Here is a 16,976-nt window from a genome sequence, read left to right as displayed (position 1 = left end):
CTAGATTGTATCACCCTGCCTTAAACCCAATTTAAGCCTTAAATTATCTTTGTTCTTGTTAGTAATACATTGCTTGGACAAATCTTTCCTTTCCAAGAATAATCCATTGCTGAACCTTTGTACTTTGTTTTCTTCTGCTCATTGCACTACTTCAATGCTGTTTTGGTCTGTATCTGTTACCTTATATGATCACATATCTATATGTCTTTTTTTTGCTGTAATACTCGTGGAAATTTATAATAAAAATATATTGTTATAAAAAAAAAAGGATATGACAAGCACAGTGTCTCACGGCATTTTAGAGATTTTCACAATCAAGATCCTAAACAAATGATCTTTTATGCAATTGATAAAATTAAAGGACATTGGAGAGGAGAAGATAAGACCATTAAAGTCTCACAGAACGAAACCAGATGGATTTTTAATATGGAAACTTTACACCCCGCGGGAATGAACATAGACTTGGATCTCAACTGTTTTTTAACCAATTTTTAACCAATCCGCTATCAACACATTTAAAGTTTTATTTCGATACATCCAGGTCGAATGTAATACATTCAACAGATAAAAAGTAAATATATACTTGGGAATAAGTAATGGTAATGATACACCCATAAATCAATATAAATAGACACTCTAATTTATTTTATATTCCCTGAAGGCCCATTTCACCTACTACGGGCGTAGGACTACCACCTTCGTGTCCCCATATTTTTACATATTTTTACAGTTTTATATTAAATTTTAAAAAAATCTTTAGATCTTTTATACTAATAGGGTCGAATGTTATTTATTCACAATATATAAGATATCCTTTTTTTATTAATGATAGTCTTAAGGTGAGTAGCTTAACCTGTTAAATTCACGGTATCAATAACTATAGATGGTAGGGTACTCCCAATCCACATTTTTTTTATTTATTTTTATATGTTATAAACCCCATACATTAGCAGGGTCGAATGTTATTCATTCATAATATATTCTCTTCTACCCACGATAATTCTAGGCTAAAGGTACGTTTAAACATAAATTAGGTCCCTCCCTGAACAATTAAATTATTACATCTTACGCAAAAGGAATAAAGAGATAGCACCAAGTATCCCCCTATATTCCCTTTACACCTTTTATAACAGTTTTTCCATGACTCTAAGAACTCATGCACATTTAATTAGGCCTTTTTCCTTCACTTTGGAAATTTTTCCCTGTCAGAATCTCCATTGTATTTGTCTCCATATTCGTTCTATATTTATTTTTAAATTTTATTTTATTTACTGTTTCTATTTTTAATATTTTAAGTGGGTTATGTTGTAGTCCCAGATATAGAGGTGTAATGTCCAATATGCACTCTTAAAAATAAGCCAAGTGGCTTAACGCAGACGCAGCATCAATAGAAGCCCCTGAATAGTCTTATAATAATCACATTTACGTGAAATGAGGGCATTCCCTCAATAGAAATGGCGGCGATTGTCCGCGCATGCGCGATTGGCACATTACACCCTATATAAACGAAAAGGTGTATGAAGATGGCCGCTCCAGATGACGTCTGTATGACGAAACGCGTAGGGCATGGCCAGGCAGTGTACACCTTTAGCTCAGACGGCGAGGAAGCCGAGCGGGACATTTAAAGCTATACAGCACAAACAAACGAAACTGCAATTTTTGATCGCTTGTAAGTAGTTTTAATTCATTGGAATAAAATTCACATTTTAAACGATATCACACCATGGATATGCCTCTTCCTTATTATATATAACGTGGCATACTACACCCACGGAGGAACGAGGGACTCCCAGCACCACAGCAGAAGCAAGCCAGAGAGCGACACAGTGGCTTATACTGTGAAGGCTGATCCACCCCGGATGGGGTCTTTTCTCTGGTGAGAGCATATTACATAAGTGGTCACTGGGCACCGGGAGCAACAGCGGAAGTCACTCTCCCCACCCCTCCCCCACTCACAGAAGACTTTGTCACCTATTTTTATTTTTATTTTTTATTTGTATTTTTATTTTTATTTTTTCTCTATTTTTTCACCAACATATTTTATCACTAATTTTAATACTAATCTGTTTATATTCATTAATTCATTTTTATACCAAGTCTTTGTCACATCAATTCCGGTATAATCATTACCACTTTTCGTTCACCTGTGGTCTAGAGATATAAATTTTCTTTTTCTTTTTATTTTTATTCCCATTTTTTATGGTGTTTTATTTATCGTATGCACATATGCAGATATAATTTTTTGGTTTTGTGGACTCAAATATTGGCACATGTATTTTCACTGGCACTTGCACTTTAATATTTGAAACTAAGGAACAGTATGTTGAAACAGTTTTTTATGGTTCATACATTTTTTATGGTTTATTGATAAGCACTTTCACCTTTACATTCTATGGTTTCATTCCTACTCTTTAATTTTATCATTTTTATTAATTGCCAGCACGCTGAAAAATCCATGCAAATTAGATTTATTTATTTATTTATGTAGTTTTAGCCAGAAATGGTATAGCGCCATATCTATTCCTCTCTCTTTCCTCACTCCACTGTTCCACCCAAATTGGGTGGAAATCAATAGAGGCTGCTCTTACCAGCATCATATTTTATTTGGCTAATTGCTCCATAGCGCGACCTACCCCCTTTTTTTGCCTTTATGAGTAGATGGTTAGCTAATGTAGAGTCGTTTATGCACCAGGTGGTATCATGTGTTCTGGGTATTATAGAAGCAATAGTTGTCCCATGTGAACGGGATAATATTAGATGATAGAATTTCAGGTAGCATACTAGAAGGGACCAGAATATGATCAATACGGGAGAAAGATTTATGTGGGTAGGAGTAATATGTAAAACGTCTACTAGTCAGATTGGTTTCACGCCATGTATCAACCATATTATGTTTGGCAAGTAAATGTTGAAGATTAAGCTTATTAGAGCTAGTGATAGGGGCTGGGGGAGACTTATCTAGAAAAGGAAATACCATCGTATTCGAGTCACCACATAGGACTGCAGTACCAAATTTATGTGTCTCAACCACTTGAAAAAGATGGGATTAAAAATGATTCTGTTTTTTTTATTTGGAGCATAATATGAAACAATTGTAATAGCTATATCTGCTATATATCCAGTAAGGAGTAGATATCTACCTTCGGGATCAATTTGGTTGTGTTAAGAGGGTGATTGGCATGGAACTGTGAAATCCAATAAGAGTTCCGTGTTGTTTAACCATGGTAGAAGCGGTAAAAAATTGCAGGTATGAGGAGGAAAGAAATTTAAGGGCAGCTTTGTCAATAAAATGGGTTTCCTGCAAATAGATTATATGTGCCTTCTTGGCCGAGAAAGATCTCATTGCTTTTGTTCGTTTGTGTGGGATATTAAATCCTTGTACATTAAGAGATAAAATATTTATGGGGGCCATAAAAAGTTTAAGTAAACTAGCTCATAATAAGAACAATGACTTGAACTTAGAATACAGGTCACCATCTTGAGAGAAAAGAGAAGAGAAGAAAGAATAGAATAAAGAAGAACATAGCTTGGAAGAATAACCCTAATATGAAAAAAACTGTGAGTTAATGCAATAAGAAATCACTAGGGTATGAGAGCAACTCCTGGGAGTGAACAAATGACTCACAGTGGCTCCACAGCCATCATCAGAGTCTCGCGTAATAAAAGCAAGGGTCTGAGGATGGCGAAAGGGCAGCAAGTAGTTCCTAAAGTGACGAACCACGCCGGAGAACCACAGGAACTATACAAAAAGCATCTATACTATCATAATAATAACTGTATATATATTATCCAGAAAAAAAAAGGGGGGGGGGGGGGGTTGGAAGACTATCAAGATCTGTCTGATATGAGAGAGGGAGACTAAAAAAAAATAAAAAAAAGGGGGGGGGAATTTGAGTAAATAAGCAGTAAAAAAAAAAAAAAAAAAGTTTTATATAGAAGAGGGCCAGCAAGGAATTGTAAGCCAAAGGGCCATAAAGTTGCAAAAATTTGTAACTTAAAAATTAAGTTGTTTCAGAAAAAGTGGAATCCTGCAGTTCTGAAAAAGAGGAAATGTATCAAAGAGGAGAAAAAGCAACGTTTTTTCAATCCCTTTTCTGAACTTTAGCTCTGCTTACGGAAGGTATAGTCATTTACGGAGGTGACTCCAACCTAGCTTTTGACACAGGTATTGACAAAACACGCCCCCCAGGGAAAAATCCAATTCGCCCGACCAGGCAGAGTCTAAGCCCACGTACACACGGTCGGAGATTTTGCCAACCAAATCCGTCGGATTTAGTCCGACGGATTGTGTCTGAAACTGTTGCATACACACGGTCGGGCCAAGTTGTCTGAATTAGCGGTTGCCAAGAACGCGGTGACGTAAGCCGTGTACGGCGGGACTAGAAAAAGGAAGTTCATCACCACGTCCGGCACCCTTTGGGCTCCTTCTGCTGATCTCGTGTCTATCGCGTGTTAGTAGAAGTTTGGTGAGAGACGATTCGCGCTTTTCAGATTTGTGATTCAGATCACTACAGCTCTTCAGTTTGTGCTTGTCTTTGCGTATCTGATAATCAGTGTGTGCAGTCAGTAAGTATTTGTTGATCATTGTGGACTATATCTTGGTATAGGACGCTTTGAAAGGCATTTCTTATTGTCTGCTTGCTTCTGCTATTCAGGTCGTTCTTTCAGGCCTTGCTGTTTATCTGTGCTTTCTGGTGTCCGTTCTGACCAGCCGACCGATTTCAAACCATGTTCCCTCTACGTACTCGTCGTAGAGTTTCTGCTGTGCAGGGGCTTCATGTTGGGGTTGTTACTTTGACACAAGCCCGGTCCATGAACAGGGAGGGGAGGCATTTGTGGACCAAGAATTGGTTGAGCCAGCGTGACCAGTTCTCGCACATGCCTTTGCTCCGTGAGATCCAGGAGAATAATCCTGATGATTTCAGGAATTATCTCTGGATGACGCCCCCTGTTTTTCACCATCTGCTGGCTTTGCTGACCCCTTATATCACCAGGCAGGATACCTGCATGCAGCAAGCCATCACTCCGGAGCAGAGGCTCATGCGCTACTTGGCGACAGGGAGAAGCCTTCAGGACCTCAAGTTCTCTACAGGCATCTCCCCCAGGCTCTGGGGATCATTATTCCAGAGACCTGTTCTGCCATCATTCAGGTCCTGCAGAAGGACTATATGAAGGTAAGTTTTATCCTTTAACATCACATTCATGTGTGTGCTTCAATTCATGCAGAGCTTTTTCTTTTTTGGGGGGGGTGTGCCAAACTCATTAGGAACCCCCCTCCCCACAACTGCTAGCTCAGCTGATAGTTATCCTCTATCTGCTGACTTTACCAAACTCAATACACACTATACCTACCTTTATGATGCTCACATTTATGGATGAATTCACCTAAGCATGTAGTGCAAGGGCCTGCCTCAATACTTTCAAATTGTTTTTTTTTTTTTGGTTTTAACCTATTAATTATCTGGATATGTAATATCAGAATGTCAAAAAGTGCTTACATTTTGGTTAATTTTTGTTATTCTGACACTTCTTACCTGTCCCGTGGGCTGCCAATAGTGTAACTAAGGAGGGGCTTCCCAAAGTATCACACATTATTTAGCCATTCAGCTCTCAATCAAGTGGAGAGGGTTACCTGTCCTAAACATCCCCCCCTCATTTTTTAGCAAGGGCCCATCAGATGGGGGGGATGGGGGGGTGATGACTCTCATAAGGGGACATTAGACTTTAGGCTTTAAATACTCAGTTCCCAAAATTTTTGACTAATTTAGTCACAAAATGTTTGTGTGTAATCTGCTTGGAATGTTGATTGGTCAAATTACTAATTTTTGTTCTTGTTTCACTCCACAGTGTCCTTCAACGCCACAGGAATGGCAGACTGTGGTCTCCCACTTTGCCAGTCGTTGGGACTTTCCCAATTGTGGAGGAGCAATAGATGGGAAGCACGTCCGCATCGTCCCACCACCCAACTCGGGGTCGCACTATTATAATTATAAGGGGTTTCATAGTATCGTGATGTTGGCGGTGGTGTCTGCGACATATGAGTTTTTGTATGTGGACGTGGGGCAAAATGGACGGATGTCAGATGGTGGAGTGTTCTCACGGACGGAGTTCTACTGGCGTCTCCAGAGTGGCAGTCTGGGCTTGCCACCCCCAGAGGAGAATCAGGAAGGACTCCCATTCGTCTTCGTCGCGGATGAGGCGTTTGCCCTGGCGAACCATCTGATGCGGCCTTTCCCCATGAGGACCCTCACCCCAGACCAGAGGATTTTTAATTTCCGTCTGTCCAGAGCCCGAAGAGTGGTGGAGAACACTTTTGGTATTCTGGCCAGCCGGTTCCGCCTTTTTCTTACGCCTATTCACATGGTGGAATACAAACTGAATCACATAGTGCTGGCGTGCTGTGTTCTTCACAATTATTTGAAAAAAGTTTCTGCGAACTATGCGGTCTCAGTTGGCCAACATGAAGCAGACTTGATGGACAATGCAGATAACCTCACGGGACTTCAACATGCTCATCATGGCTTTCCCCCCCAAAGCGCCCGTGAGGTTAGAACACAATACATGGACTACTTTGTGGGTAGGGGGGCCATTGATATGCCAGACAATGTCTGAGAGGCATTTTAAAAATAAGTTTTGATCTGAAACTCCTTCATTTACTGCTTGGCTTGGTTTTAGGTGTTTCCTAGGTATAATTAGGTAACTAATGTATGTAGTGCATTACTGACCAAAACCGTGCTCATTTTCAGCACCATGGCAGGAAAATGGCATGATTGTCAAAATGTACACATCACTGTGGGTGTTTTTTTAGTAAAGGCACATCCACTATGTACTACAAGTGCACTGCAAAAGTACACCTGAAACTGCACTGGGAGTGCAAAGTGGAGTTGCCTTTTGTAAATCACACTCCTTCTCAGCACAAACTTAAATTGTACTCCAAATACATTTTTGTTGCCATGAAAAAGGAAGCCACACATTGTTGCTAATTTAACTGTTTAATCCAACCACATTCACATGTGCGTTTTGAAAAGGTTTTTACAACCAACCAAGAAATTGTGTGTTTCCAAAACAGATTTTAATAAAAATGTTGTTTAATTGTTGTTTTTGTGTAAACAGGCATGTATCTAACTGTAAAATACAGAACACAGGAACTTACAAAATTCAACTTTGAAAAGTGAAGACAATATCAGACATGATTATGTACAAACTGGTCTGATCTTGCCTTCATCACATGGGGTGTCACCCCTGAAAAATCCAAATTTGGAAGAGGCACACAGTGTGTCAACATGTGCTATCTCCCATTATGGGGGATCAATGTACATGCTTTGGGGCTGCAACCCCGTCATCTCAGACACTTTACACAAAACACGTACATTGATCCCCCATGAAGGGAGATAATGCATGTTTACACACTCTGTGCATCTTCCAAATTTAGAATTTTTAGAAATACAACATTTTGTTAGTAAAATTCCAAAAATAAGACCCTATCTAGTTTGGGGTGTTTCACACTCTCCCCAAAACATCAATGATATTCTTCAAATTTCAATTAACATCATTGATGTTTTGCAGGATATGTTCCCAATCCCAATTACACCCCATTATCTCCCCGATCTGGGCACTTTCACTGGTAAAATCTTCTCCCACATCACCTACAAAAAAAAAAAAAAAAAAAAAAACATGTCATATAAATATGGTGACATACATTGATGAGCTTACCGGAAGCTGTGTTCTCCGACACTCACCTGTTGTGGTGACAATTTGCCCAACCTGCACAATCTCTCCTTCCTCCTCCTCCTGCTCCTCTGTTTGTGCTTTTGGAAGTTGTCCTTCTTTGTGAGGGGTGGGGTCCCTGGTGTCCTCATACTTGCAGAGTATTCTCTCCCCTATGAGATTTTGAAAAAATAAAGAATTAGCACACAGAGGGAAGAATTACCAATATGAAACATTGTTTGGAAGTGTTGTTCAATAGCTTTTTTTTGGCCGAGCTTCAAGGTCATAACATTATTGGGGACACTGTGTTCAGCTAGAATACTTACCGGAAGAACGATGTTTCCTACGAACGAATGAAACCATGAACTTGAAAGTGGCCATTTTAAAATGCACAACATGAACTCAAAGCACATAGAGCAGTATGCAAGCAATAATAATCATATGAACACACGACAACTACTTACTTTTGTCAAGAACACGCTTGATCCTTATGTACTGCTCGTGCTCCCTCAGTTTCAGGTCTGACCAGTGTTTTCTCAGTTGATCCATGGATCGGCGTACCCCAAAATTAGACAGAAGAATCTTCACAACTTTATTCATGAGCTTGGCCTTTCTGATATTTGGGTATGGGTAAGGTCCATACTTTCCATCATAGTCGGTCCTGTTCAATATGTCGACCATCTCCAACATCTCTCCAAAATACATATTTGCGGCCTTAAATCTTGTCTTCCTGGATCGGGACGTTTCAGGCTCCGGGCTTTCCTCACCCTCCTCCTCCTTAGTGGAATTATTAGTGCGCACCTGTGTTCTCTCCGCCATGTGCTCTCCCCACTGCGCCGGAATCGAAGGGCGGGGAATAGTCTGGAAAGAACGTCAGGGGCGGGCGGAGTTGCACGCATGCGCACTGTATATAAAACGTAACACACGTGTGTCGTCCTTACAATCTGTGAACAGAGGGAGAAGCTGAGGCGACGAACATGCAAACGAAGGTAAAATTTTGAATTTGGCACATCACTAGGCTACACTGCTTCTAGATTGAGGCCTGCATTAGTGAAGTTTAGCCTGACATTAGGGTTTGTCTTGTGTTGTGTCTTGCAGACATTATGGACGGGTTTAATGATTATAGCTTCCTCCCTCTGTTCATCGATAAATACTGAGACATGCCAATCCTGTGGCAAAACACGCACCCTTTGTATAGTAACAGACCAAAGACGAAGGCAGCACTGTTGGAACTGGTTGAGTTTGTTAAGCCGGTGGTCCCCAGGGCAGATGACAAATATATCAAAAAGAAAATTGGGAACCTCAGGAGTACATATCTGAAGGAGAGGAATAAGGTGCTGAAGTCCATGAAATCTGGAGCTTCAGCAGCTGAGGTTTATGTCCCCACCCTGTGGTATTATGACAGGATGAATTTTCCGGCAGACCAGGCTGAGGCCAGAGAATCCCTCTCTACTCTTCCTTCCACGCGTCCTATGCTCCATTCCACACCTGATGAGTCTTCCGACGCCCAACCTGGGCCTTCCACTCAGGAAGAACTGGAGGAGCCCAGCTTGAGCCAGGTATAGTATTGTTGTACATATTTGTGGAGTCAAAATGAATGATGTTAACTTGATTTCTGCTCCCCAATTGGTGAGTTTTGAAAGTGTTTCACATATCAATAGATAGTAGTGGCCAAAACCTTTGGGACAAAAAACAAAAATGCTGGGCTCAGAATGATAGTCTTTTCTATTGGTTAACAATTTGCAACAGTGTTGATGTGAAAATTGTGTGTGTTTGATGAACCAAAAACTCAAACTATGTCCCTTTTTCATACACAGGAAGAACTCAGCCAGGACCAGGAGGGTGTGGAATGCAGCAGCCAGGAGGTGGCTGTGGAAAGTGGCAGCTAGGAGGAGGCGGGGGTAAGCGGCAGCCAGGCGGTGGGCAGCCAAAGGAGCCTCACAGAATGCCAGGTCCCTCTCCTCCGCCTTCCACGCAGAAGGGCGAGAAAGGGGGGAATGTTGAGGAGTCGGCCCTGAGGCTGATTGGTGAGGCTTCTGCAGCACTCCAAGCCAAACCCACCTACCAAGAGGCCTTTGCCGCCTTGGTTGCATCCAAGCTTGAGAAAATGGAGCAGGAGCAACAGATCTTGTGTGAGCAGGTTATTCTCCAAACCCTCAACACGGGTCTGTTGGGCCAAATGACACCAGAAACACACTTGTGTCGTTTGGCCCATGCCCCTGCTCCTCCTCCTCCTTCTGCCACACCTCCAGCACCACAGCCACAGCCTGGATGGAAGCGTGGAAGGAAGACCAGAGTGTGATGACCTGGGTTCAGTCTGGTCTGACAGAAGATGCAGCCTGTTGTAGTACCACAGCCTGGGAACATAGATGTCATCTGTTCCTGCTCCGGGTTTCATGGACTTCAGGACCAGACTTCTCTTCCTCAGATACAGTATGTATTCCTCAGGCCACCAATTTTTGCGTTGAAATAGTTGATGTGTGCCCTGGGGGCCCAAGGCTTCACGAATCTCCCCAGTTTCAACATTGCTGCCTCCCTCTTTAACTGTTACTGACACCGAAATAAAGGTATTTTTTGTTTGGATGAAATACTTGCGTATGTGTTTTCCTTCCAAAAGTACAGTTTATTTGTGAGCAGGCAGGTACATTTCCAAAAAAACAAAGTGAAATAAATAACAAGGGGTGCCAACACTAAACAACCTCCTGTAGATTAAAAAAGAAAAACAAAATCTAAAAAATAGAATAATGTTGTTGTTGTAAGTTTACACAAAAATAAAAAAATAAAAAAATAAGGAGAAATGAGCAAAGTGTCTTTAAAGGAGATTTTTAGGGAATCCCCCCCCCCCCCCAAAAAAAAACCATCAAAAAAAGAATAAACCAAATCTAAAATTGTGTAGATGTGACGCAAACTAAAATTGTATTGCTGAAATGGTTAAAAAAGAGTAATGAAATCCGTTCGGGAGAAGTGTGTGTGACTATGAGCATCAAAAGAAGTTGGTTCTTGCAGCATTGTAAAGAACAAGAGAATGCGCTTGATGAATGAATTTTTAACATTGCAGCGTGACGAATGTGCTATATCGCTTACGAGCAGTAGTTTTACCTGAACGAGCGCTTCCGTGTCGGAATTTGAATGTGAGCATGTGTGGCACTTGGTCCGATCAAAATGCTCTACACATAATTGGATTAGGTCCGACCGGCCCAGTTGGTCGGGAAATATTTCCAACATGTTGGAAAATTGGGTCCGACGGAGATTCGGACGAAATCAGTCCGATGCATACCACACACAGTCGGATTATCTGACGACACGGCAAAATAGGACGCATCCTGACGGATTCTCCGACCGTGTGTACAAGGCATAAAAGTAGCCAGGCAATTATTTCACAATGGTTTGGTGGTTATCTGGAGGGAACTTAATCCCAGGGCTCGGGACTACACACATTACTCTAGCCCACATCAAACCTTTGCAAGAATTGATCACTTTTTTATTTTCCAACAACATATGCCGCTGGTTCAACGGTCAGTTATTAGGGATTCTGCTTGGTCGGACCATTCTCTTGTCTTACTGTCCCTATGTGGTGGCCCTACACTACGCACAGGGTTTCATTGGAGACTGAATGCCTCCATTCTCAGCAATCCCACCCAAGTCCAGGAAATAGAAAAGCACATTCAGGAATATTTCCTATTAAATGACTTGGGCGGTATCTCCCCCTCCTCTCTCTGGGCTGCGCACAAGGCCACAATTAGAGGTCACCTAATCTCAAATCTCAAGGCCAGTAAGGTGGACATCGATAAGCTGGAACGAGACTTTATTTCCCTAAGCAAACTGCACAAATCCAAACCCTCGTCAGGCCCTGCTGACAGACTGGATGCTGCTTGCACAGCCTTGAACTTGGCTCTCACCGCAATAGCAGAAAAGGACCTCAGATGGGAGGGAGGACGCTTCTACCACCAAAACAACAAACTCTGAACATTACTTGTGAGACGGTTATCCCCTAAAACCAGATTGTATGCTCTTCCCAAAATAAAACTGTGAGTGACGGCACTCTCACCCAGAACTCCAAAAAAATTATGGAAGCATTCCATGACTTTTACCTCACTCTTTATAGCAAACCGGGGATGGGATTCTCCCCCAATGCTATACACTCCTTCGTGGCGTCGGTGCAAATCCCCAGACTAAAAGAACAGCACAGGGAGGAACTTGAATCCCCGATCCCCGCAGAGGAAGTGCAGCAGGTCATTAAAAATCTTAAGGCTAATACAGCTCCGGGTCCGGGTGGCTTCTCCGTCCCGTATTACAAACATTTCTCCCAGACACTCGCCCCATACCTAGCACGATTCCTTAATCATCTCAGGTCTGGTTCACCCCTGGATAAAGCCATGAATTCAGCATTCGTAACAGTCATCCCTAAGCCAGGAAAGGATCCCAGCTGCACCTCCAATTATAGGCACATATCTTTGATCAATAACGACCTTAAAATCCTGACAAAAATTTTAGCCGATAGACTTTCAAACTTCATTAGCCTTTACGTCCATGAAGATCAGGTGGGTTTTATCTCCAGGGACAGGGACCAGATCAGATCAGAAGGTCAGTGGACATAATCTCGCTCTTGGAATCGAGATGGGACAGGGCCCCCCACCAACAGGGGTTCCTCCTCTCACTAGATCTTATGAAGGTGTTTGACTCGGTCTCCTGCTCTTTCCTGATCCCTACCCTAGAAAAACGGGGATTTGGTCAGTCCTTTATGAACATAATACATGCACTATACTCAACCCCAGAGGCCCAAATAAAGATGCAGGGATATTATTCAAACCCCTTCCCAATCGTCCCTGGCACAAGACGGGGTGCCCCTTATCACCACTGATCTTTGCCATGATCATCGAGACTCTGGCCATCTCCATCAGAGCTCATCCTGATATAAAAGGGATCCAATGTGGTCCGAAATCTCATAAGTGTGCCTTGTTTGCTGATGACTTTTTACTTTTCATATCATCTCCGAACACCTCTCTCCCAATTATATGCAAGTTACTTGATGATTTTGGCAAAGTTTCAGGACTTATGGTCAATTACTCCAAGTCCCTAGCGCTCAATATTAACTTACCATCTCCACTGGTATCTCAACTTAAAAACTATTTCAGATTCGACTGGACGGAGTCTGCGCTCCCTTATTTGCAGATTTACTTGACGGCATCTATAGACAAACTTTACTCAGCTAATTTCCCTGCGACATTTTGCAAACTATAGGAAGACCTTGCCTTTTGGGACAAGCTGGTCCTATCCTGGTTAGTCAGGGTAAATTCTGTAAAAATTACCCTACTCCCACGTATCCTATATGTCTTTAGATCCCTACCTATCCCAATCCCTAAGGACCGTATCCAAATATTCCAGTCCAGAATTATGAAGTTCATTTGGGGATCCAAGGGACATAGAATTTTTAAGGGAACTCTATTCCGCAACAGAAACCAGGGAGGTCTGGGAGTTCTGAATGTCCTGTGGTATTACCGGGCAGCTCAAATTTCCCAACTATCCACTATATACTCTAAAATTGCTCACCCTCACATGGAGAGGCAGGCTGTCCCTAGCTACACCCTTGACTATATTCTATGGTGCCCATCCAGGAACAGACCGGACATACTAGCACCCACACTTTACCATTCTCTCTCGCTTTGGGACTCCCTTAAAACAAATCTGCGCTTGATCTCCCGCTGGCAAACCCTCTCCAACATTTTCAGGAATCCTTTCTTTCCTCCTGGACAAGATATGAAGGCCTTTCACTGGTGGCTGGATAAGGGGATATATAGGATTGTATCATTTCGTAACTCCATCGGGTCCTTTTACTTTAGCTCACTGCATCAGTAAACTTGACATGCCAGGAACGGAAAAGTTTAGATTTCAACAAATTTCTAATTTTCTCAGGTCCTTGGGGCTCTCTGCTCTTAAACCCCCTTCCATAACTGAACACGGACTTTGGTGCGGCCAGGCCATGGAGCAGAGGGGGGGGGGGGATTTCGGTGATTTACTTGCTCAACCTGACTCCAAAATGCTTTTCATGCGAGAATGGGGAACTGATCTACAACAACAATGGACCCTAGCTGAATGGCATAAGGAATCGGTTGCTGCCTCAAAAGGTTTAGTTAATGCAGCATTGGTTGAGGCTAACTTGAAAATCCTAATGCAGTGGTATATGGTTCCTTTGCGACTAGCCAAAATGCGTCCCCCCTATGTATCCGCAACTGTGGTCATATTGGCTCTATGCTACATATTTCTTGGGACTGTCCGAAAATTAGGAACCTGTGGAATAAGGTGTTCTATATTATTAGGAAGATAACAACAATACCCATCCCCAAAACCCCTCTGTACGCTTTACTTAATTTCCCCCAACAGGGAGTCCCAAAATTAACTCAAAATCTTATTAGGGTTATCTTTAGGTTGGAACCAAACTAACAATTGCTCGAGCCTGGAAGCAGCCCACAGTTTCCCTGAGACTAGTTAAAAGAAAGATATCCTGGATTATGGTCCAGGAAAAAACGGTGAGCATCTTTCTGGACACGGTTGATAGACACGCAGCGGTGTGGGATCCCTGGATCATAGATACCTCAAGGTGTCTACGCACCTTGGCGCCACCAGACTGATTGCAGGTGAGTGAGTACCACTTCACAGGTAGCTATTTACTAGCTCTTCTCCGTTCCTTCTTTTTCTATCCCTTGCTTTTCTTTTACTCTACTCTCTGTTCACTTCTGGTCTCCTTAATTTCCCTCAAAATTGCTCCGTTCAGGTACAGCATACAGCATAGTGCTAAACAAAACAATGGAGGTAAAGGTCTGCAAACTTGTATGCCAAGTGCAGTATTATCATTGGATCTCCTCTCCTCCTCGGTGGTTTATTTTTTGTTTTTCTTATACCGGATGCAAGCCCACTCAGGAGCACTGTTCTCCTCTCCCGGTACAGTTAGTTCCCATTAGGGGTGCTGGGGCTGGGGAGCCTGCCCCTTGGGCGCAGAGAAGTTAATAGGGGAGGGGAAAATATTGGGACTCTTCTCTATGTTATACTCTTTTGACGGTTCTCAAATTAGACCCTACATATCAGCACTGTCAGCTTTCCATACGATACAAGGTCTCCTTCTCAGCAAAATGTTTATGTTGGGCACTATGCTGCTTGATGTACTATTAAGCAATGTTCATGTTTTGCGTTACTTCTTTGAATACTCATTAAAAATGTATTGAAATGAAGAAAGACAGTTGTGCATCTGTCAACGTGGAGAGTTTAACTTGTTGCAGAAATGTGTTGATGTCTTTGCTTGACGTTTGGAATGTGGAAGGGTCCTTCCTAATGTTGTAGAGGTTGCTATAGTAATAATCACTAAATGTGTTTGCTATGTCCTGTGGGTTAGTAAGGTCCTCTCTAGTGTGAGGATGTAATAAATGTGTTATTTTAGTTTTGATTCTTCTCCCTTTGATGCGTTGTGCTAGCTTTTTCCCTGCCTTGTTTGAGGTAGAGTATGAGGTGGCTTTTAGTTTACATTAGATATGCTCAAAGGAGTATAGGAGTAGTGACCTCAGTTCCGGTCTCATTAGCATCAACTTGTTGTGGTTGTGGATCTGCTCTCAATGTTAGTAATTTCTGAAGTAAATGTATCAATATGCTGCGTCTTCTTCTGGTTCCGGCGCCAAATCTAGGAGGCAGAGAGTCTGGCAGCTCTGCTTACCACCAGAGACAAAACCGGCATATTAAGCCCTCCCTCCAGGAAACCTCTACATAAACCCCAGCATCTCGGTGGATGGAGTGGTACCTCACTCAGTCACGCTACCGCTCTGGATCTCAACCAAGGGGCGCTTCTCCCTCCCCCTCAGGAGCTCCAGGGAGACCTAAGATGGCTGCTGCAGTGTCTGCCTCTCCTCTCTCACTGATATGCAGACACAGCTGACAGGTAAATCGGGTGAGGGAGAGAATCACACTGAGGACATGGAAGCCAGTGGACTGGGAAATCAGGAGGCTTTAGGCTCATATGACAAAATAGCCCTTGTGGTAGCAGCCCTGCTCTCCCCCACTATAACAGCAGCAGTGGAAAGAGCAGTATCAGCTGGCATCATGCAGTTACTCAAAGAGCTAGGAGACCACTCCCAAAGGTCAATTGAAGCTAAACAACATATATCCTCATTGGAAGATGATCAATATACAATGAATGCGTTTTTGGAAAAATTCACCCAAGCTCAGCAGCATCTGCACGAACGAACGGAGGATCTGGAAAATCGTTCCAGAAGGAACAACCTCCGGATAATCTTTTAATCATGGCTCACTTCTAGATATTTGCACCTCTGCCCTTCCAGAAGCCCTTGGTTTACACCACAGATGCACTATGAAATGGGCTTATTGGATCGGGGCCCCTCCTAACGATCACAATCGCTCAAGGCCAATCATAGTGAAATACCTAAATTATGTGGATTTTATAGACATCTTGCAGGCCTTCCGAAAGACAAGATCTGTGGTGATAGAGGGTCACAAGCTCCTTATATTCGCAGATTATTTGGCCAAGGTTTCCTGCAAATGCAAGGAGTTTCAACCTGTATTTGCAGAGCTATTCAAACACAGCATCCGTTTCACACTAGCCTACCCTGCCGTCTTCTGTTTGCAAGCCCCGGATGGGGAAAAGCTCACTTTTCAATTTCCTGAAAAGGCAACAGCTTTTCTGTGTTCACTTACATCACTGACCAAGCAGCCCTCTTCTGACTCATATGCAGATAAAGTGAAAAGTGGGCCTAGGGAGAAAAGGAGCCCCAGGAAGGACCCGCTTAAATGCCTAAAGCACACCTCCACAATTGATCAACCCACTCATCGTTGAAACTGATCTATCCCTCCAGGCACCTATCGCCTCTAGATCAGTCCTCATAGTACTAACCTAGAAATGTCAACTGTTATTCTACATATGGTTTCCCTCAGCCAGTTATTGTTTTATGTTACGAGTTTCATCTGTTTTCTGAGCAATCTTCTAAATGTTCAATGTGTTCTCTGCTATGTTCCTCCCTGCCGGAATACACCTAGTGTCTTCTTGTGGGCGAGACCAGTATATTCCTTAGCCTCTTGGTCTACCCACCAGGGAAATCTTGCAAGCCAGGGAAAGGTGGAGGCCCTCTCTCCAATCAACTGTATTTTCTGGGGAGTAGCACTTTACCTAAACCACACATTTCTCTGGCCTGCGGATTTGTGGTCTGACCGGTGGTGACATATGGAAAAAAAGTCACAATATTGTTTATATTTCAAGGTTAATCTGTTCT

The sequence above is a fragment of the Lithobates pipiens genome, unplaced genomic scaffold (assembly GCF_037356315.1).
Source record: "Lithobates pipiens isolate NorthernLeopardFrog02 unplaced genomic scaffold, aLitPip1_a1.2 Scaffold_23, whole genome shotgun sequence".
NCBI classification, from domain to species: domain Eukaryota; kingdom Metazoa; phylum Chordata; class Amphibia; order Anura; family Ranidae; genus Lithobates; species Lithobates pipiens.
Note: the sequence above shows the minus strand (reverse complement) of the source record.